Source organism: Parasteatoda tepidariorum, chromosome 9 (assembly GCF_043381705.1).
Source record: "Parasteatoda tepidariorum isolate YZ-2023 chromosome 9, CAS_Ptep_4.0, whole genome shotgun sequence".
Taxonomy (NCBI): Eukaryota; Metazoa; Arthropoda; class Arachnida; order Araneae; family Theridiidae; genus Parasteatoda; species Parasteatoda tepidariorum.
Window position 1 is genome coordinate 58,239,144 of NC_092212.1, and position 24,126 is coordinate 58,263,269.

General features: G+C 27.6%; 1 protein-coding gene across 1 annotated transcript in view; it reads right to left on the minus strand.

Annotated features, from left to right (window-relative positions):
* The window catches only part of LOC107449790 (glutamate-gated chloride channel-like), a 429,932-nt gene that overhangs the window by 404,410 nt on the left and 1,396 nt on the right, over positions 1-24,126 (minus strand). The window lies entirely within an intron of this gene.

Consider the following 24,126-nt stretch of genomic DNA (forward strand, 5'->3'; position numbering starts at 1 on the left):
TGAAAAACTCACAGCACATGCATAAAGAACATATTATTAGATAAATAAAAATCTATTGCATGTAATGGCACAGTTTTCGAAAATCAGTCTGAAATTTAGCGTCACCAAATTTACTACAACGTTACTGCTTGAAGTCAGTCATCAAGATGAATTAGTCTTTCAGACACATGAAATACTTTTAATTCATTGAATATAAATACAAATAAATCGCATCAGTAATAAGATTATATGTGCAGCTTCTTGATGTTCGATATTTTATATTTTATTCGGCTTACATTCACTGGTCCAAATTACTGTGACTTACCAGACTGTAGTAAAATCTATCATGCTTCTAGCTCTGTAAAAACTCCAAAAAAACTCGATAATTTTTAACGAAGGTGTTTGGTAATAATTTTGGTAAAATTAACAATGAAATATTGCTTTATAATAGGGAATAAAGTTTGATAAATGAGGTGAAGTTCGGTAATTTTATCTTGATACCTTAGAGAATGAAATTTATTTATTCATCTAATTTACTTTTCATTTTTAAATATTTTACTAAATGAGTGGTAATAAGTACTATAATTTTGAGAATCTCCGGTAAACTATTACCGGAACGGAAAAATTTACAAATGAATGGTTTAAATATTGTGTATTTTGATTTTTATAACGAAAACTATGTTTCTTTTAACAGAAATGACATTGCCATACAGTACGATGATTTCATCAGATTTTTTTTATCTTTGGGGGGGGGTGCTTTGNNTGGGGGGGGGGGGATGCTTTGCACTATAATATGAACTGGGAGGATTCCATTACATACCATAGAAAATATTGACATAATGATAACGATAAACAATGTTACACGATGAACAAGATAAACAATTCAAAATAAGCGTTTATAGGAAAACTAAAAGCGTGCATTTGTAATACTGATTTGAGGATGAGTATCCAAAAATGTCAACCGAGTAAGAAAATTATTCGCTAATGCATTGCTAATAAAGTATTGAGTATTCTATATCATCTTGAAGCTTGAACTATTATTTGAATTGTATACTGGGTTAAATTTTAAATTATAAATCTTATATTGTGTGAAAAAGGTGATAATGGATGCAAAATTCGGTTCAGAAATTTTTATCTGATTACTTAGTAAACTATAAACAAACATTAAAAGAAGGGATGGTGCTTTCGTTGGGTAATTTTAATTTTGGTGTCAAATTTGGTAATTTTACAGTTTTGTTCAATGGGCAAAAATAAAAACGAAAACCCTGTATAATTTTTGATCTAAAGATCAGATATTCACGTACTGGAACTTAATGGTTTGAAGCAGTAACCTCAAATATGCTAATAAGTTAGTGGAAACTATTTTTTACTTTAGGAAATCGGGCACGAAAACGTACTTCCTTTGAAGGATTTCGTAGCAGATTTTTAAATCTGCTGTGAAAAAAAGGCCTTTTTTAACAGAATGTGTGAGTAGATGTACAATAATTGCTATAGAGCAAAATATGTTAAAATTGTTTTGTTAGTTACAAATTTTTTTTGTTAAAATTTAGCCAAAGATCATACAATCATAAGACCCATCATATTAGATACATCATAAGATCATACAATCATAAATAATTCAGAGGTACTACAAACCAGTACTCCAAATTATCCAAACTTTTGATTGAAACTATGACAAAAATAATCCTTTAGGTGGGTGCTACTGGTTTACATCCAAGAAACGGGTAATAAAAGGCGGTTGCCTCAGAATGTTTGTTAAAACCAAGCAACAAAATCTTTTTAAATTGTTTTTAATAGTAATCTGCTGCAGTTGTAGCTTTTTGAATTTGCAGAAATGGTAGATATGCGCTTATATCACACAGTATTATGATACTAAGACATTTCTACATAAACAAGCTTTAATCACTACAAGCTTTAATAAGATTTTATTACGCCTCCAACTGCTGATAAATTTATGCTCGAAACTTTGGAAAAAATTATTCCTTCACTGCTTTTGAAATTCCTCGCTTGTAGGAGAAACAAGTAGTGTTGAATTGAAAAAATTTGTAGAAACATGTGATAGCACAAAGAATAAAAATGTTTTCATTCCTGAAGATATAATTTATTTGGCATCAGCTGGGTCGACGCCAAATTATGATGCATTACTATGCCATATTAAAAGAGTGGATTTTAAAGCATCAGGAGTGTTTCAACTACAAGTTTCTCTAACTATACTCAGAATAGATGGATTAATGAAGAAAATTTTAAGTATTTGTTAAAACACTATTCCTTGTGTACCAGATATCTTGGTGAAAAACACTGCCAAAAAAACGCTGTTTTTGGAATACAATGCTGCTAAGTATTAGATTCATGTGCTAATTGGAAAAATTATAACGGAAGACAAAGTGAATTTTTGAATATGATTTTGAAATGGATGATTCACACATAAATAGTGATGGTTGAGATGAAATTGTATTTTTATGTGAGAAATGAACCATAGTTATTAAACTATGTAAAACTAATATAATAATTTTTCCTTTAATTTTATGTGGAAATAACATTTACAGCAAAATAATTTATTTTAAAGTTATGAACTATCTGGCACAGTGCACAAAAGAAAAAAAAATAGACCGCTCTGAATAACTTTTGATCCAATGATTGGATGTTCACGTTCTAAGACTTAATCTTAATTAATTCAAAGGGCTGGCCTCAAATATATTAAATTAATTAATGCACACGATATTTTAAGTTGCAAAAACGTCTTTCTTCCGAATTAACAGACCCTTTCTTTCGATAGAATCCGATTTCTGACCCTCAAAATATAGGGATTAGCCTCATTTTCGGAAATATGGTCCAATAGTTTGGTCAGGAGCGCAGTTCAAAATTTGGACCCCTTAATGTTAATTTTACTTTTTGCCTGTTTCGCCCTATCTCGAGAACTGTATAAGCTTACAGAAAAAAATTTTGCTCGCAATTATAAAACTTCATTTACCCAAAGGTAACTCCATACAAAAATAACTTTCAGCAATGATTTGTTACTTTTTTTATTATTTTATTTAATACTAGTGAAAAAGAATTTGAAATGTAAGACATACAATTTCCTATATCATTTTAAAGAAAGAAATTTTACATGACAAAATGGAAAATTTGAGCGAAGTAGATCAATTCTTAAAAAAATCGAATGTTAAAGAACCGTATTTTTTAAAGAATAAACTAGCCTTAAATATATTTCCGATTTGTGTATTCCAGTGTAAAATGCAAAGTTAAAACTAAAATGATCTGCATTGTCAATTAATACGAAATAAATGAAAAATAACATTGAATAAACAGATAGTTTTTTGTAATTAAAAACATTCTGTAATAAATTTATTTTCTCTTATAATCAAATAAGCTTTATGGTAATCACTAAAAAAAAACATAAAATGTTCTTTTTAGTGCAGAGTAATCAATCCTTCATGCAGTATATTTACAAAAATTTGCCTTTTTCTAAGGAAAAAGTATTTTATAAAAAAAAATTACATCTTTAAAAGAAATTTATTTATAAAAATACTTTTACGCATGCGTATCTATTCTTTTATTACAATTTTTCCTTGAAATAAACTATCTAATTTTATTTCAGTATAATGCCAGAATTGAAGCTGAAAAATACGAGCGTTATGCATTAATTTTTATTTTTACTACCAGTCAATATTTCTCTTTGAAAAACTCTCTTCCCTTGAAAAGTCAATTTCTCCAAAGAGTACAGTTACAGAGTTTTTGCCAAGTTTGTAGACAGAAGAAATAAAAGAAGGCGCATGTCCATCTTAATAATATTTTGTAGAAAGCCTGCAGGACAATTTTTTGCTCCTCATGAATTATTTAACGAAGAACTTTTGAACCTCATTTAGTTCATTTTAGAAGAATATTTCATTTTTGCATTTAATTTTTTTAACTGATATTTTGGTATTTTTAATCCATTATTATTTAATTTTAATAACTTTTAAAACACTTTTTTATCATCGACTACTTGTCACTTCCGGCTACCAGCTGGTTCATCGTTTTAATCAAAGTAGAAATTCAAGTCGTTCGAGAATTTATTTAAAATTCATTAAAAATCAAGACAATACTTAAGTTTCATAAACTCATATTGCAGAGATGCTAACAGCTCCGGACACGACAAAATAATTACGAAAACGGTACATGACTTTAAAGTAAATTTTGCAAATATTTGACTATTTTTGCTTGCTTTTCAAGAGATATAGCATGACATAGGTTCTACAAAGTGGTGAATTATATATGCCTACGAATTATTTAGAAATAGCAGTGAATAAAAATCTACTAAATTGAATTTTTTAAACCAAGAATCACAACTGATAAACTACCACTTTGATTACCACGCCTGATTTGTGCTGCTATCATTTAATAACTTCATAACAGATAAGAAAAATACCAATAAAGTGCTTTACTACATAAATGGGGTTACCAGTAAAGGTTGCATGTGATCAAGAAGAGAAGCCAACACTGCGGAGTAATTTTCGTTTTTTACGTTTTGCGTTCTTTTTTTCGATCATTTCTCATCGTGTTTATTTGCATTTTTAAACTCAAAATTTATAAATTCAGTTATTTATATAATCACAGAATTTCAAGTATATGGCAAATTCTTTTACTTGAAAAATGATCTTAAAATCAAATTAATTTTAAGCAATTAAGTTGATTTAATTAAGTTGTCTTTTTTAATCAATCTAAAACCCGAAAATAATTTAATGTTACTAGAAAAAAATGATCCTATAAAGAGTTAAAAAAAAGGCCCAGCAGCAGACTATCATTTTTCTCTTATTGCATTAATAAATATATATATTTTAAATAAAATTCAATTTGAATTTAAACTCTGCTCTGATGTTGACAGATATAAAATAAAAAATGGTTCCAGCCTAATGGTATGTATGAAAATGTATTTGAAATTAAAAAATAAAATAAATCGACTTTTCTGAAAGTCCTCTCTTGGAGTGCTCCTAAAAAAGTAACATTTCGGATGGTGATGAACTAGCTGTGCCAATAAAAATGAAAAAAGGGGTTATTTCTATATTTGATATTCCAATAGATAGATAACTGGGCAGGAATTGTGAGGATGTTAGCTGACATATGATTGACATGGTATTGCACTTCCTTTCGTGGCATTCTGCCAAATGGAATTAAGTATTGAAGTGCTCTTATTCGATTTACTGCTTGTTTCCAAGCGAAAAAAGAAAAATATCTGACAAAATATAATGATTGATATCCTAATGCAGATTTTTGTAATACAGCGTGGATTGTTATTAGGGTAAAAAATTCAAATCCAATGGAACTGTTTAAAATTTATTACTAGAAAGATTTGATTTTTGTTAGGATTTTTTACGTATTCTATTAGACGTCGTAATCTCTTTATGTTACAGAGAGTTGCATGTTTATAGTACATTGTAAGAAATGGAAAATGAAAATTTATGAATTTCCGTCGTTTTTGACGAAACTATATTCTTGGAAATGTTCCGAGTGGAATTCCCTCCAATTGAGGAAAATGATATCTTTGCATTTTTAAGGGAAGAAATTTCCTCTAAACCTAATGTAACATAATGCAACATAATGCAACTACGAAATGTGACAAAATTAATAGTTATGATTTGAAGATCATTCAGTCACTGTCTAGAATCGAAATCAGGAAACTTTTTGAGCAAACGATTTTAGTAATTTCCATACCGTCCTGGCAACAGAGTGATGGTTTTAAAATTAGATAAAAAAAATAACTGATAGAGAACTTTCAAAAGAAAGTTTTCAGAATTGTCTTTTTTTTCAATTAACCAAAATAAAGATGCATCTTGGGGAAAAAGAATACAGATGTGTTTTAGCAATAGAGACGTCTAAAATAATGTCATTTCACTTAGCTGACCACTGGAAAACTATCAATGATCAATGAGTTACATGATAACAACCTATAGGAACACATTTACATTGAGATATGATTATTAATCATCCAACAGGAATGGTGCAAACAAAAATTGATGAATTTATTGAACTGAATGATATAGTTCAACCACTGGCTTGTTCCTCTCTATAAGATCATAATTAAAATACAGTCTTAGGAAAATGTTCTAAAAGCATAATAAATGTTTAATAATATAATTTTTAATGATTTGGCATCCTTTTTCAACATTACAACGTTGCACTCAAATCCAGTTCTGTGCAGTTAGTATTTGTTCCTGCGTTGTTTCTTTTTAAGAATAAACTGTGAAACTGTTTTTAATGGAACATCGCCAAGAGAAATGAGTGGATACATTGACGACGTTCTCGTTCCTTATTGTTATGGGGTATGGAGTGAAACAGTTTACACTATTTCTATTGAAGTTCACCGCAGATAAAAGTTTCTTACACAGTTAGCGAAGGAAACGTTACTTCTTTCTAGATGAGTTCACAGCTTTTTTTAGAAACTGGAATTTCTTCTTGCCTGTTGCTTTTCCGATTTGAAATACGTTCCATGTGGGAAAAAACACAGTAATTTTAATATCTTGTGAGGTAATACGCATGGTAAAATTCTGTCAAGAAAAATGTTGAAAGTTTTGGTAAACTCTCTCGTAAATAAATTTAATATAACTTAAAGTGGGAAAACCAAAATTCAAATAAATTCGAAGAATTTCTAAAACTTCTTTTGAGGCTCTGGTGAATTTAAAATGAATTTAATGTAAAGCAAAAATCTGCATTCATTTTAATTATGTAGAAATTTGTTACTCAGAGTCAAGCTCACCCCAGTATAATTTGTTAGTTCTGTCTAAGCTGGTCACTATTTAAAGTCATAATTTGACTAAAAAAATTTTTAAAGCAGTGGCTAAGCTCATAGTGAATAGCTTGAACATTTCGGTGAATTTCTTAAAACTTCTTGAGGTCATGACGGGAAGACCAAAATGTGTTTAATGAAAGGAAAAAAAACCGGGTTATACTTTATCGGCATACATTTTTGTACTCGTATCTTTAAATGTTATACCTTTAAATGTAATGAAATTTAAGGAAAGCCATTTGGAGTTATTTATTAACTGCACTTAAATGATAATTTTGAAGTAATTTGCAACGGTACAATTAAAATTATGTAAAATAATGTTTGGTGTAATGCATTAGTTTAAGGCAGTGACTTCAATGGCTTCTTTTAGCGATATAGAGAAGTTTTATAGCACTTCTGTACTATATATATATATATATATATATATTATGNTATATATATAAAGTTCATTCTTCATATGGGGAAGAAAACATTTAAATAATCAATCAATAAAAAACAAAATATTAAACACTTGAATCATACCAAAACTGAAAGGCAATTAATGATGCCAAAATAATTCCAATTTATATATTTATTATTGCTGCCCTTCTCGACGGATTTACGCTTTTAGATTGAGCAAAACAAGCTTTTAAATATTCAGCACATCAAAATCAAGATTAGCTACAATCAGACAACCACATCGAGCAATATTTAAGGATAGAACCACAACCACGACATGGCTGATATTTCTATAAATAGTTGCCTATAAGTTTAGACAAATTTTCTGGATTCAATCCCAATATTTTTAAAATAATCCAGAAAATTTCACATTGCACTGGCATTTGATATTAAAAAGGTATTCTTGCACATTGAAATTAATACCACAGACAGAAATTTCCTTCGAATTTTGTGGTGGAAAATTATAAAATTGCTGAACTTCAACATTGCAGAGTAGTTTTTGTTGTTTAAAAATCTCCTTTTCTATCTTTTGACTGCTTAAATTATTGATTTGAAAAATAAACTGAACATCTGAGCAAGAATTCCAAAGAATTGAAAGGAACATTTTGCATGAATAATTGTCTCAATGGTACCTCTGAAGTTCAATCCCGTATTGACAAGGCTATGGAACTGTTGATTTCGGCTGGATTTTATGTTTTCGGTCGGATTTAAATTTCCGGTTGAAAAAATAGCTAGACTTAGATGATTGTCTAAGAAGTGTACTAGGTCTCCAATGGTAACGTGCATCCAAAGAATTACCATCTTCTACGCAGTCTTCTTTCTGGGTAATGAGTTGGAATTGAACATCTACAAGATGAATATTATTGTCAGACATTCGGAAAAATCTTCTGCCTATTCCAAAATTTAATCTACAGAGCAACCTGGAAACTAATATTTTGTTGGAATAATGAGTTACTTAAAGAAATTCAAGAGGCGTTTAGTAAATGGACGAACGAAGTATATCATTTAAAAGGGGCTCTTACCAAATTAGGATAAATTTAAAGAATGTCCGCTTGGGATGGGAAGAGGCTTTAAATTTATTTTGCGATTGCAAAAGTTTAATCAACCGAAGACCTCAACTTACGATTCCGAAGAAATAACATATAGAAATAACATAAAATAACATAACATTTATAACATAACAACGAAGAAATAACATAACATTTTCAACCCACTCTTTTACAACCCACGGAGTCGACATACAGTCCACAAACACCAGTGCTTTCCGTAATTGTATTGATATCGCCAAGACAAAATATTTCAATATATTGTGAAGAGCTCCAAAAAGTTATCATTTGTATTCTTTAACATACAGGTATAGGACAAAATAATAGGAACACCTGTGCATAATGGTACTATGTACAGGTGTTCCTATTATTTTGTTCTATACCTGTATCTTAACCAAGCCAAAACAGCATACATTTTTTTAATGAAACACTCATAAATACTGACAAAAAATTCTAATTAAATTTTAATATTTTATCAAGAATGAATTTAACTTTTTTTCAATATTTTTAAAGTAGGTATATATATTGCTTTGGTTTTAATAAAAAACGATAATGGTGACATTATTATGCCATAAAAAGTTTAATTTTCTCATTTTTTAAAACTACAATAAAGCAATTGAAAAAAAGGGGGAAATGAACAAAAGGATAAAACCTCATTCTATTTATTTTCAAAACAATTGAAAAAAAAATTATAATTTATTTTTTACAGCAACGAAAGCAATTATGATAGAGAAAGAGGAAAACTAAATAATGTAAAATAATCCACCAAAAATAATAAATGAAATTAGAAAACTAAGGAAAAAACTGATTCTTCCATTAAAACCCCCAGCCAAAAATAATTTTGGTCCACAAAGTTGGATTAATAGGAGCAATGAAAACATTATTTAGTGTTTTAAAGCATATGCAGTTTATTATTTTTAAAAATAAAATGAAAAAAAAGTCAGCAAATTGTACATAAGATCTTCAACGCAATTTTATTTCATTAGTAACGTTTCCAATTCATTGAACAAAACTTACTTTCAACTCTGGATATATAAGGATAACTAAAATGTTTTCCCGGTTGAATAGAGACTAGATTCTTTTCATGTAGTTTAAAACTAATGAATACTTTTCTATTGACTTTTTTTAGGGATTATTTCAGAATATAAGGAAGAAAAAAAAAGGATTATTAAATGAAACTGTTTGGTTTTAGTTCCAATTTGTTTTCCTTTTGCATTCATGGATTATATTTATTCATTTCAAAATTACAATTTTATTCTTGAAAATTTCATTTACTTTCAGGCTTGATTTAATTTTTTTTCTTATTTAGAATATATTACTGAACATTCTATTTATAAATCTTTTACATTCATAAAAAATGAACTTTAACATTAAGGATTAGATAAGTTTCTTTAACTTAAAAATGAAAAGAATTTTGCTTTATTTTTTCACATACACGTGAGAACTTTAATACCCTTTGTAAATTTTTTAAAGACGGCATATGATAAAACACTTTCAAAGAAACAGATTTTCGCAGACGTCCATTAAAATTTGGTAAATGTGTTATAAGTATACTGTATTATCCACTGATAATTAGAATACTTGTATTTAAAAATGTGCTTATAAATGGACAGTAATATTAATCTATATTTTTAAATGCTGTTCAGAAATGTACGGTATTATTCACTTAAATTTAGAAAATGGTATTTATAAATGTTATTTATAAAATATGTAAGTACAGTATTATTCATTTAAATTTAATAAAATTGGTTATAAGTGGGTGTTATTATATCTTTAGGAAATGTGGCTCTCACTTTATATGGTATTATATATTTTTAAAATGTGGTTACAATTGTACGCTATTTTGTAATTAAAAATACACCTGAAGTAAGTAGACAGAATCATCCATAAATATTTAGAAGATATGACAGTATCATCCAATTTAAAAAAATTAGGTTATAAATGGATGATATTCTTCATTTAAATTTAGAAGATGTTATAATAAACGGACAATACTATCCACATTTAAGTAAAAAAAATATTTTTGTTAATTATGGGGAAATTCATAATTTTTATTGAGTATTGTTTTGACTAAAATACATTTTGTTGATTAAGTTTTTCAAAACAAAATTCAAATTCGTTTATTCATATCTTTCATCATTTTTTCCAGTACGATATGGTATTGATTGTAAGTTTTTTTTTTCAATTTGTATAATTTTGAAAAAAAATCATTTTGAAATGGAAACCCGTAACTTAATAAATGGAAAATTAATTAAAGGGTTTGAGTACTTTAATCGCAACTGATCACAAAGAGAAATCAATTCTTTAGCTGTTTATGAAAATAGAGCCAATTTTAATGAGGTAAAGGTCCCGAAATGTACCCTTTTTGGCGAAAAATTAAACCTGAATAAATTTTATCTCCAAATTCTGTAATTATACTGTTGGATTAAAAACTTTAAATCAGTGCTAGTATACGCAATTAATCAATAACAGAATCCTTAGCTTATATGGTTTACTTCGAGCAACAATAATATAACCCAATCATAACTAATTATTCCAGTTTTTAACTATTTGTATTTTCAAAATCAAAACCTAAATTTGTACCTTATTTCCCATTCAGAATACTGTCTTAAAAATGTGTTCACAGAAGTGAGATTCCAGCACAAAAATATAAAATATTTTTATATGCTGTGTGTTTTGATTTATTTGTACACGCATTTATTGCTTTTATAATTAATCACTGTTTTTACCCTCCAAAATAAGAGAATAATTTTTTTCTCGTGATCTTAAATCAAGGTTCTAATAGTGTTCTATTAATCGATTAAGCGCACACAAGAAAATTAAATTTTTTCTTCAAAACCTATCCCAGTCGAATCATTTTTTTTTATTAATTATGTTCCTAATTAATCTCTTTTAAGAACACGCTGCGTTTTGAATTGAGATTAATCAACTAAGATCACTTGTAAAAAATTAGACTCTGCGAAATCTGGTTCTTATTTATTAATTTTCTTAATAAAGATTAAATAAAAACACATTAACTACTTAATTGGGATAAAATAAATAAGTTTGCACATACATAATGAGTTAGAGCATTTATTCTTAAACATGCTTAATTAATCTTAACAAAGTTTACATTGTAGTTTTGTTTGAGATCAAACAACGAACGATTCTCTTACAAAAGTAGATACTTCATTGAATGTCATAACTGAAGAATAATAACTGAATCTCCAAAACACACGAGAGTTTTTAAAATATCTCACATAATTAAAGACACAGATGCATCTTAAAATTTGTCCTATAATTAATCTTAATCAAAAACACAATATGTCTTTAATTCAGATGCCCCCATGGGCATTGTGACTCCGCATCGACTCTTATTAATGCCAAATCATGATCTTATTATAATCATTCTGTCAAATAAAAACAAATCAAATTTTTAATTGAGATGAGACAATTAAAAACAGATCTGCAATGGCAGACTTCTCAGTTTGGCAGTTTGGTTTTGAAAGACCAACTTTATGTCAACGACTTTTGAAGCATTATACAATTTTAAGGATTAAAAATAATGTTTTGCGAGCACTTAAAAAGCAGTCGAAAGACGAATATACGAATTTAACAATTCAGATAATTCCACTTTTGTAAAATGCAAATAACAATCAACGTCTTCTAACCTGACAACCAAGTCGGTTCCCGATGCAAGATATAAGTCTATTTATAAGTTATTTCAAATTCTTCGCTCATTCTTTTTATTTTTTCTTTTCATTTTACGACCAGTTACAATTCAATCGAATATCTAAAATAATTTCAACTGTTTCAGGCCATTACTATTTGTACCATATAAGCCGCTTACAAACATTATCTATTATCTAAGGTATAAAATAAAAAAGCAAAATGGGACTTGCGAAAAATACTTTCACGCTTATGTTATATGTTTAAAATTGATCGTTAAAATAGAAGCTCTTGGAAATTTTGTACAAAAAGATAAAACACTTCCATTAAAATTTCATCCCTAGTAAAATATACAAACATTGATTGAAAACTTGCGTTTAAATGTAGTATTTATTTAAGTGTCAAAGCGTCAATGTTTATAAGAGCTTTTTTCAAAAGAAATTGGATTAATAGTGAAAAAATCTTTTTTAAATTTATGTAACTTTTTATGGCATGAAAAATCATACGCATTACTAAGTATTAAAACTATTAAATTATGTACAATTAAATAGAAAATAAAAATTTTCTTAATTAATATTTCATTTAAAGATCCATGTTGCGCATTGTTAGAGTTTTCATTCTAGAATTACAGTAAAATAAAAAGTAGCATTCTGCCCATGGATTTAACCGTAAAGTTTAGAGCAAAAGAACTATTTTTACCTTTGCGGTTTTGAAAACGTTAATAATCAGTACGGTTTAAAAACCAAGAATATAAAACTATTCAGATTTTTATCCATTTACAACTAGCATGGTTTCAAAATCGCAAAAACTAAATTTAATTGGAAATTGGAGTTTGGTTATGTTAGGCAATGGGTATTGGCGGTCAGTTGTGTCGTAACAAATGAGCCGTAAAATGTGACTTATTTTAATTATGTGATGGTAACAATCTTAACTCGTTGAACGCCATGCTAATTTTACATGTCTTGCCCTTCAGGCCACAACGGTAAATAACTACAAACTTTTTTTTTTATTCCCAATGCAGCAGGTGATACAGACATTATCCTAACGCCGTACAGAGATCAAAAGAAAAGAGAAATACAAATAATTACTACAAACTGAATTTGCAAATATTAGACAGATTTTGCTAGTTTTTAAAAGGATTAGCATGACATATCTGGAAAAAAAAGGGTGAATCATATAAGCCTACGAATTGTTTAAAAATAGTGGTGGATAAAAACCTAGTAAATTGAATTTATTAAACCAAGAATCACAATAATTAAGTAAATTTTGAATAAATTTTCTGCAATTCCATAAAACAGTGTAAATTTTATAGTTCTATATCATGTTACACGCTGTCAGTCAGCTGTTTTTCGCGGCCTATGTGAAAGGTCAGTGTCAGCAAGCGGTGTCAAACGCAGCCTAAATCTAATTTCACAATCAGCCACCGGTGGCTGACGCGGCCTAAATGGAAAGTCCAGTGTCAGCCACCGATGGCTAACGCGGCGCTCAACGTGTTAAGCAATGGGAAATACTTGACTTTTTGTGTCAAGCTGCTTTTTTAGTGCTGCCTTCTAAGCGTGAATAAGATTATGGTATTCTAATAGTCCAGGGTCAAGAATTGAAGAGTGCAAGGCATTGGACCTTCTTTGTGTGTTGAAAGAACTGGAGGAAATATTGTGGTGTCAACGCTGGGATTCGAACCTCCATTCTGTCGGTCATGAGAAGAACAGATTTGCTCTATCGACTATATGTACCCAGCTGAAAATGAAATGGCTTCATTAAGGGGAGGTCTAGTTGGTACAATAAAACACTGGTTGTTTAGCTGCATTAGGTTAAAGCAGTTAATCTTCTTCTCTTCTTCTCATTGGCACGACAGCTCAGGATAGGCCTTGGCCTTCTCAACAAGCCTATGCCAAGACATTTTTCCCTTAGCCAATGTTCTCCAGTCAATTATCCTTAAAACTTGTAGGTCCTTTTCAAGGCAGTCTTAAAATCTTAGGTTTGGCCATTCTCTTTTTCTTGTACCTGTTGGCCTGACACTGAAAACCTTTTTGGTTGTCCTGTTATCCTCCATTCTTATAATGTGACCTGCCCATTTAATCCTTTGAATTTTGATAAATTTAATGACATTCATATTAACTGCTTTTGTAACTTAACAGAAGCGTTAATATTAGCAGTTTTTCTTACAGTTAATAGATTGAATACCATCTAATTTATAACTCTTTTACTGTTATATTTGAATATTGTAAAAATAGTAGTTAAAAAATTTTATTTAAGCATTTTTTCCGAGAAATTTCAAACTGTGTGCTACTTGAAATTTTGAAAATTCGACATGGAGTTTTTATATTGTTAAATTCAAAAAATAGTTAATAATCTAGTATAGTAAAGTATTAGTACATTTTAAAGCAAAGTCCCAAAAGAGCGAATTGATTCCATTAAAAACTAATACTCATATAATACTGAATACTTGAATACTAATACTCAAATAAATTAGATGGCATTTCACTCTATGAATTCCAAGACGTAAAGGCACTTTTAAAATCTTAATCAAGCTACAGACTTCTAATATATACTGCATTATTATAAAATATGAATAAATTTATTGGCGATTTTTTTCAAAATCCATTGAGATCAAAAACGTTCAAACAAATATAGCAAACATATGAATCTTCATGCTAAGGAACACATTTTGAAATATGCAAATAAAATTAAAAGATAATAAAACCTCACATCTAAATGTATTCATCCTTAAAAAAGTGAATATTTATTAATTCCACTTTAATAATCACCAATTGAAATGTTAAAATAAAATTATTAAAGAATTCTCTTTAAAATAATTTTTAATGGATGATTTGCTCATTTTAAAGTCGGAATTCAGGTTTTCTGATAAACGATTCCCACGATGATCTTATGTTAATGATTACTTTATGTAAGTTCTCTGCTTCTATCATATTTTGTAGCGTCATGAAATTTCGTTTGAAGTGATTAAAAAGGATTCCATCCGCCATTCAACGAATTTTATATCCTAATCCATAAAAAGCGCATTTCAAAAATTGCGTTTATAATTGCGTTTAAAATGTTACGCATCCATAAAAACGTACCATTTTAGAGTAATTCTGAATTGTTTCGCAATAAGTCATAAAAAAGTTATGAGTTTTGCTCATTAGAATGCTGAATACTATTATATGAATATTTAATAGAACTAGTATTTAGCATATGCTCCGAGATTTAAAAGAAATATTAACTTTTTGTATAGTCATTTCTTGTTGAATAATAATAGTGAATGCTTTACAATTTTAAACATTGTTCTAACTTTTATTTCACACTTAATTTAAATACTCTTACTTTGGAACAAGCTTTTTAATAGATGTTTAAGCTACTGCTTTGAGTTTAAAAATAATTTATACATTGTTACCTTCAGCATTTAAATTATTCTAAAATCATTTTTTATGCTATTAATTCTTAACACAAGTTTGCGAAGAACTTTTTTGAATATTTAAGCATTTAAGATGGAGTAAAAAAAAATTTAAATTACCATTTAGTTTTATTTTTATTTCTAGCGAATTTATCTAATGTTTAAAAAAAAGAAATTCTTTTCGGCGCAGAAAATTTAAAATACGCTTTTTAAATCTTTAAATTAAAAAAAAAAGTTTATAAAGAGAATCACTTTCAAGTTTTAAACGATAGCGTATAATAGTTAAATTTATAAAAAGAATAATGCTTTTTCAACCATAAATCTATAATCATATTATATTAGATTTTAGTAAAACTTTTTTCAGTATTAAAAGTGAAAAGCATTATCGCATATGAATTACCTTTAATCAAAAAATTAGTTTTAATTTAAAAGTGCTGGAGAGGGTGTGACTCTCAAAAAAGGCAATCAGTATTTTATAAGCTATCGAATGCAAATTTTTATATGGTAAAATACAAAACAAATTTTAGCAGAGTTTTAACCACTTTTCTATTATTTGAATGTTTTGCAAGGAGGTAGAAATGCATTAATTGAAATAAACAGTTTGAAATAAACTCACCATACGCAGTGCACAAAAAAATAAACTAACTACTCTGAATAACTTTTGATCTAATGATCAGACCTTCGCTTACTAGGACTCAATCTTAATAAGAGGTTGACCTCAAATATGCAAATTAATTTGTCCAGATGGGAATTTATATTACAAAATAAGACATAAGAACGTACTTTTTCTGAATAAACATATCATTTATTCCATGGATTTAGATTTTTAACCCCCATAATATAGAGGGTATCTGCTATCAGGGAAATATAGTCCTAATAGTTTGGTCAGGAGTGCAGTCCAAAGTTTGAACTCCTTAAAGTTAATTTTATTTTTTGCGTATACCGCCATATCTCGAGAATTATTTAGCTAATTGAAAAATATTTTCGCTGAATAATTAAATTCGTTTATCCAAAGGCAATTCCAAGCAAAAAAATCAATTTAGTAAATATTTATTATTTTTTTATTAGCTAATTTAGTATCGAAACGGAAAAAAAATTTATTGCAAGGTTTACAACTTTTTATAATTTTAAAGAATGTAATTTTACAAGAATAAATGCAGAATTTGAGCAAAATCTACTGAATAGTTCCTGAGAAATCAAATTTTTAATATACTCCTTTTTTGAAATTCGATTTCTCAGGAACTATTCAACGGATTTAATTCAAATTTTGTATTTCATCATGTAAAATTTTATTTCTTGAAATGATGTAGAAAATTTTAACTGATCAGTAGATCAAAAGTTATTTAAGATGGTTCATTTTTTATTTTGTGCACTGTACACTGAAAAAAAATACTTTCAAAACCAAAACGCTTAAAATTAGTTTTAAATTGTTTTTGCCGTGTTTCTGGCTCTATAGAAACACGGCAAAAACAATTTAAAACTAATTTTTAGCGTTTTGGTTATTTTGACTAAATTAGCCCTTAAATATAGTGTTATAATATGTGATAACATTTACTAAACGTTGCAAAGGAAATTTTATCACAGTTCCTTAGAATGACATAAAAACCAATTATTCAGTTAAATTTATTTTTCAGTATTTTTTTATTTTTACTAAATAATTGGTAAACAAGAACTATAATTTTAAGAACTAGAATTTCCAGTAAACTGTTACCCTATTAGCGGAAAAATTAGCATATACACGGTTTATAAATACAATATATTTTGGTATAAGAACAAGAATTATAGTTTATTTAAACAAATGCCATACAGTAGAGCAAAACATTTTTTTTCTCCGTGCATCTTAAATTTCAATTACTTTAACTTATTTTTTAATATTTTCAAACAAAATTTCTAAAAAAATGAGTTTATTTAAGAACTACAAAGAGAGTTTTTAAAATGCTAAAATTTTCCCTGCATAAAATGCTTCATCAAATTATTAATACATTCTACTTTTACGTATTTACATTGAATTATGGATTCCTATTTTAAAAACACGAACTGAAACTAAAAAAATAGATTGCAAATTCAATGAAGGGGTGTTAAAAACCATGTAGGGCACAAATAGAAAAGGCGGAAAAGAAACACAGCTTACTAGAACAGTTAAATATCATAAATTTCAGGTTTAATTGAAGATAATTAACTATTTAACGGGTTTGAAATGCACCTGGCCATATATGTATCTAATTTACTTATATATAAAAACAAAAAGAACGATTATAAGAATAATAAAACTCCACGCATGCTTGCCACACTCAATCAACACTTTTACGGACTTACAAGGAAGTTAAAATTCGCCAATCAAGCTAAATATTTATATAAAAAGGGACATTAAGGGGAAAAATTAAAGTGAGGAATATTTTAGTATATTTCTTCTTAATCATCGAACTATTTTTTTAATCTAAGTTATAATACTACAATTGGAAAATAATCAACAGTATTCACAAAAGTACACCCAGGAAAAAAATATGGTAAAATCTACCTGAATACGGTAAAAGGTACCATATTTCTGGCTCTATGAAAACACCAAAAAGCTCGGTAATTTTTACTGAAGGTCTTTCTCATGGTATAGGTAAAACTAACTATAAAATATGATTTTATAATATGTTATAAAATTTGGCATACGTGGTAAAATTTTGGGGTTTTATCATATCTTAGATTGTAACATATAAACTATTCATTTGGTTATACTATCTACTTTATCAGTTTTGTATATTTTATGAAATGTGTGGTAATAAGAACTATAATTTTGAAAACCAATAATTCTGGTAAACCGTTAAAATATGAACTGAAAAATTATTAAATTAATTGTTTAAATACCATATATTTCGGTTTCATTAACCAGAATTATGTTTTTTAACTAGAAATGTTACAGACATACAAACCTATAATTTTACCAGAATTTTCTCCGAGTAGCAAATAAATATTTATTTGATAAAATTATTCTTAAAACATAAAAACTGCAAAAACAGGCAGGAAATATAGTAGCTGAATTTATTCTTCAGTAAGTATTCTTCAGTGAGTTTCATAACAGTAAGTTCCCAGTTGTGAAAAAAAACTTGAAATATATATAAAGCAATATATACTAAAAACATGGGAGGTTTAGCCAATATAATTTTTTGCACATTGAAGCATTCAATGTGCTTTGTAACGTGGTATAAAACGGAATTATGTTTTCTTTCTGGTTGTCCACAATTCGCAAGTAAAATCAAAGAAATAACGTGTGTGCTATAACTTTTTTCCAGGAGAGTAATATTTTTGTTGTTTATCTCCAAGACTATATCCTCCTAACAAATCTTAAAAAAAGAAAAGAATTCTTTGTGTTTTAAAATTTTTTGAACCAATTGTCATTGTTCTCCTTCCAACAAAAGAAAGGGTAGTACTTTGTGTAACGTAGACTAAAGGAAAAAACAATGTGGATAAAAGCAAAAATAAAAGTACACATTTGGATATACTATAGTTTCAGTTCAATAAACAAGTGCCTCCCTCAATGTCTAAGCGTCAAGTGAATGTAGAGAAGCAGAGAGACAAACAAGAGCAAAGTGGTTAATTAATAGGGACAAAGCAAACGAGTTTAAACAAGGAAATAACAATGGGTGGATAAGAAGAAGTTATGAGGGGTTTGGGAGGAAATTCCCAGGTGGCAACAGATAAAATTAAATTAGACACCCAAAATACATGGATATCCTCTTCACTTCTCTGCCTTCATTTGACGTTTAGACACTGAGGAAAGGTCTTGTTTATGGAACTGAAACTATAGTATGTCAATTTATGTACTTTTTGTCATTTTGTGCATTACTAACGTATATTTTGTTTGTTTTTTTTTCTTGATGAACTTTAGCATGCTCTTTGTTTACTTTTTATTCTTTTTATTAATCATTTTTTCTCTCTTTTTTAATTTTTAAACATACGGTTTAAAGAGGTTTGTTACACCACACATGTATTGTGACAGATAGAAAACCAGGCAGTTAGCCAATTGTAGAATCGTAAATAAAATAACATGAAGAAGACGCTACAGAACAAATTCATTTTCAGTACAAATTTGTTCATAAAAATGCAGATGACTAAGCAAATATAAAGATGACTACAAAAGCAAACAAAGATCAAAGTCTTCAGAAGTCTTTTTAAATGTAGAAGACTTCACAAATATTATGAAGATCATAAATTGAACAAAATCTTCAGATTCACTTTCAAATCAGACTTATTATTTCTTATCAGAAAATAAATATCTGATGGATTTTCACACATAATTATTAACTTTCCAAATTCTTAATACATTAATAATAAATTTATAGGGCTTTATAGTTTAGTTTCTTAGGTCAGATCCCTATTAAGGAGTTAAACCAAACTCAAGTGTGGATATTTGACCCAAATAGTTAACCGCAGAAAAATCATCAATAAAGATAGTTCATAAATTGAATACAAATAGCAATAAAAACAATTAGGTGCTATTAATAAGGCTGTCAAATACTGTGAAGCTAAAGATTTTTTTCTTTTTATAAAAAAAAATCGTAAAATGTGAGTTAAGACCCATATGTTTCCCCTACTTGAATTAAAGCAACATTTTAAAGAAAGTAGTATTCGTTTTTCATACTGATTGAAATCGTTATCATATTTAGTATCAAAACTACAGCTTAAAATAATATATAATTTCAGAAAAATAATTATAATATCAACATAAAAGGAAAATCTAAAAAGAAAAATATCAACGTATTATTGTCAAACTTATCAACGTATTATTTCATATATTAGTTTTTTTTTAGTTAAGGAATGTCTTGCATTAAAATTTCTGATATGCGAGTATTTCTTAGCTTTACCAACGGAGATTGTAAAAGAAAGCTTTATTTATGTTACCAAAATGGAACTATACATATAGATTATTACTTACTTTAGTTTAGAATTAAAAAAAATATTAATTTATTTCGAAAATTTAAAAAAAAAAACTAAATACGAAAATTTGTATTATTTGCATAGATTTATAAAAGAATAATTAAATATGTAGGAAAAGTAACGAACGACCGATTTAGATATTTATGATTTTTTAAAGAGATTCATAGTTTAAATTGTTATAATTCATAATTTAGCATTATTTTTGGATAAAATAAAGAAAGAAAGCCAATGATACCTAGTCTGAAAAATCTTGAATCTTTTGAAATACTTTGAAAATTTTCATATTAAAAGTTTTTTAAGATTCTGAAATTTAAAAAAAAAGATATATTTTTCATTCAAGTAAAAGAATTCAAAATACGAGTAAAGGAGTTTTAAGTAACTTAGAAGTTTGAGATCATTGAAATCTTTCTATTTTGTCTTCAAAAAATTTAGTTAATTATACGCAATTTAGTCTTGTTTAAAAGATGAAATTTAATACATAAATTGAAACTCAAAATTAACTTTCATCAATTTTTTCAGATTACTAAAATGAATGATTTTATTCCGCTTAAAACAAGTTCCTAAAATAAGCAATTAAAATTTTAAAAGCTTTTAAGATGATTAGTGCCATATAATTAGAATTTGAATTAAAGTGAAACATATGTGCATCCGTTAATTAAATCTGGTACAAACATTAATCATATTTATCATTATTTTTATTTTAGGGTTATTAATTCCTTGTTAGCAAAGTTAATTTGAAAGCAGTCAGCATATATTTATTGAAATGAATAAAAAAGTCAATTAAAGGAAAAAAATCAACTACTCAGCTTTTTTAACTGAATATTTCAAATTTGTGTGATCAAAGAATATGTTAAATGGTTTCAATGCAACGATTTTAAGTATTTCGAACAGCAACTATTCTAACCTTTATTGAGTAATTATGAATGAAATCAGGAATAAATATGAATGAAATGAACAAAAAAAGCGTCGTGTTATTTTAACTTTATTTTTGAATATTCATTTGTAATATTGTTCCAAAAATACAGTAATTTTTTAAATAAAATCAGTTGATGTATAGTAAAAAAATAATTTGCATTGTCTTTAACAGAACAATTATTTAAAGACATATTGGGTGTTGCAACTCAAAAACTTTTTGAATTATTAATATTTAATTAAGAGACTAAACATTATTTTTAATTTTATTAGACTAAACTTTATTAACTTAATTTTTATATCGTCACGTATTCATAGACATTGTACGAATTCTCATTCTAAAATTATGGTAAAATAACTAGCGGCAGTCTATCCATACAATTTGCCCTAAATTTTACAGTAAAGAATATTTTTTGCCTTTAAAGTGTTGAAATCGTTTGCAATGAGTATAATTAAAAATCTCCGAATGCCGAATTAGTGTAATTTCAGTTTAGTAAAAAAGAAATGTAACTGAACATTGGAGAATACCTTTTCTATAGGTAATATGCATTGGAGTTAGATTGTGGTTCAGTTGTGTTTTATCAAACAAACCGTGGAATGTGGTTTAATTAGTTTATCTGGTTGTTACCCCTTATCGTAAGTGATGGGAAATACTAGATTTTTCGTGTTAAGCAGATCTATGGTGCTGCCATCTATGAGTAAGAAAGAGTATCGTTTTCTAATAGTGTAGGGTCACAAATTGAGTAATGCAGAACACTGGAAACATTTCAATGTGTTGAAGGGAATGTAGGAAATATTGTGGTGCCAACGCTGGGACTAGAACCGCAGTTCTGTAGGTCATTAGATAGACAAATAAGATCTCTCGGCTATTATATGTACCCAGCTGAAAGGAATTAAGAATTTTCATTAGGTGGGTCTTGTTGGTGTGATAAAGTTCAAGTTGTTTGATCATATTAGATTTAAGTAGTTAATAAACGATTTCTTCGTAGTAAATGGTTTGAAGACCTTCTAATTTACGGTTATTTGAACGTCTCGTTTGAATATGCTAAAATAATTATTAAATAAATTATTATTTAACCATTTTTTTTCGAGAAATTTCTAACTCTGAATAACAATCCGTTTTGACAAGAAGATCATATTTTTTTATTTAAAAGAAATCGATTTAAAAAAATTTTCCTTTGCATGTAAATAGGAGTATTCATAGATGTAAGTTCAAATTTTGATGTTTATTATTTAAAGATTGATGTTTATTATTCATGTTTATTATAAGAAAATGTTGAAAATGATTGAGATCGTGATTCATAAACTTTTCTTATAAAATAATATTATTACTTTCGTAACAGTTATTTTCTAATTATTTTAATTTTTGATCGCAAAAGGATTTTGAGCAAATGTTACAAATTGTTTTTTAAAAAAATTGAAGAATATGTTAAAAAATTTTTTCGTTATCTGTGTTAGCATATTTCAAAAATTATTTCAAAAAACTTTTGTTCTATAATGCATTTTCGAAACGATATTTAAAATAAAAGTATAAGTGTTAGACTTATTCTTATAAAAGATAGAAAAGTATAAGAATTATACCAATTTTTTTAAATAGAATATTTTTTTAATTAAGTGTATTTAAAAGAATTATTTATTTCTTTTAACATTTTTCTCGAAATTAGCAAGTTCAACGCCTTCATACAAACTTGACGCACTTAAAAATATGATATATTATTCAAGAAAAAAAATAATAATAAATTTTGATGTCTTTTGTCCCCTTAAAACCATAAAATTTTATTAAAATTAAGAAGCTTTGATGAATTTTTATAAAAACTCAGTACTTAAGATATCGATTATTAGAGGGCAGTTAATAAAATAGTTTATTTTAAGAAAAATGAAATTTTCTCTGAATAAATAATCTTTTTTTTTAAAAAAAAATTCGCTTTTTAACTAATACAATATCTAAAATGAATAATCTCAGGAAGCTAAAATGGAAAGATATACTTCATAATTTCAAAGTTTCATTTGATCCAAAAATTAAAAAGGTGGCAAAAGTCTACTTGTCACGAAAATGAAAGCCCATTCTCAACACTATTCAGAAGTGAATTGGGGAAAAAACAGATTTGAAGCAGAAAACGCAAAATTGCAAACAAAAAAAAATGAAAGTGAAGAACAAAATAGAAAAACTGCAGTTGCCGAGAGAGGCAAATCAGGGCAAGTTACATTCCCAAGTGCTATGGAGTGGTGGAGAAGAGCTCTTTCTGTTAAATCGGGAATCGGAGTTCAGATGCATAAAACTAGATTTCAGAGCACTAGAGTCAAAAAGTTTCTTGGAGTAAAAACAAATTAAATTTTAATATGCAAAAGTAATTTTTTTTAAGTATTTTAATAAATAAAAAAACATATTCTCAATCAAATTTTTAGCAAGCATGATGCGGTGTTTAGTTATTGTATGCTGCTTAAACATATTTTTATAATTAATTTCTGACACATTCTGAAGATTCATTTTGATATTTTATCTGACAGTAACACAGATATGACATTATAATCTAGAAAATCTTCCTTTTTTATAGAATCATATCTAAATTCAATTTAATTTATACTTTCTACTTAAAAACTATTACAATTTAAAATAAGTGTCAATCAAATTGCTGTATGCTCGATGCCTAATGCATTTACCGTGCAACATAAATTTATTTTTTAAAAGATAAATTAGTACACAGAAAAAAGTACTTGTGCATTAATATTCAGTACTTGTCCATTACTGGCATTTCTTGTTTAAAAAAAAATTTAAAAAATTATAAAAATTTTTCAATTTTCTAAAACTTTTCAATTCAACACGTGAAACTTTTCAATAAGAAAAAAAATAAACAGTTTTAAAAACATTCATTTGATAATTTATCAATTTCGAATAATGCCGATTTCGGGAGCAATCAGGTTTTTAAAATATTAATTGCCGCACATTTAATTAAAAAAAACTGAAATGTAAATTTAATGGAATAAATCGCTTTTATGTCATGCTCTAAGCTATCATAATT